We start from the raw sequence: 1,073 nt of genomic DNA, 5'->3' as shown, positions 1-1,073 counted from the left end.
CTGCATTATCAGTAATAACAAATACTAGTCTATGGGTGGATATGTAGATAGACAGGCAAGAAGATCAGATATGGGTGGGCAAACGGGAATATACTCATGACCATACATAAGTTTGGTAGATGATATTCATACATGTGTATTTGAATATGCTATAAAAACATCCATATACTTTGTAGAGCTAACGGGAGATAAAGTTAGGATAACTTCTTTGCCACAACCAAGCAAATTGAGGGAGTAAATCAATGGGCCTGTAGGCTTAGGCCAAGGGTCACAGGTGACATCAAGCTCAATCACCACAATGTAGTACACAGAAACATTGTTCTACATTCTACTTTGGTAAGCAGCAATTGGGTCTTACAAGCTTATGAGTGGCTATGTAAGATGCAACTATTGGTCTCTCCTCATAGGGAGCAAAGAAGACTGAAGAAAAATCAAAGAAATATGGAAACAATTTGTCTAAGGGACTAGTGGACCATGTGAACTTCAGCATACATGACCCTAAGACCAGAAGAACTAGATGGTGCCCCAGCTGCCACTGCCAATGAGTTGATTCTGAATCATAAGGATGCCCATTGGATTTTCACAGCTATAAATCTTTATGGAAGTAGACTGCCTCATCTTCCTCCCACAGAGTAGCTGGTGGGTTTGAACCACTTACTTTCTGGTTAGCAGCCAAATGCCTTACTCAATACACCACCAGAGCTCCTTAACCCCTCTGTGAGTGATCAGAATGGAAGATACTGAATAGAGTGGTAGAAAAAATGTGGAATGAAATTTGGAAAAAAAAAAACATTGGAAAGATCAGAATTACTGGCTGGATAGGGACTGGTGAAACTCCCGAGACTATGGGCCTGGTTACCCTTTGGGCCTGGAATTGGACTCATTCCCATGTGTTAGCTCAGCCAAATTAAAGAGTAGTCTATAAGGTGAACAACTACACCAGGGAGATCCACTCCTTAGAATAGTCAACTGTGGAAAGTGAGAAGGGCAGCATTTGCACAGGGAGGAAGATACACTGGCAGGAATGCATAGGTAAGAAGGACACAGCAAGGGGAAAACCACAGAGAGGAGGT

This window comes from Orycteropus afer, unplaced genomic scaffold (genome assembly GCF_000298275.1).
Source record: "Orycteropus afer afer isolate SDZICR_OR568_19922 unplaced genomic scaffold, OryAfe1.0 scaffold00481, whole genome shotgun sequence".
In the NCBI taxonomy this organism is placed as follows: domain Eukaryota; kingdom Metazoa; phylum Chordata; class Mammalia; order Tubulidentata; family Orycteropodidae; genus Orycteropus; species Orycteropus afer.
The sequence above is the reverse complement of the archived record's forward strand: the minus strand, read 5'-3'. Positions refer to the sequence as shown.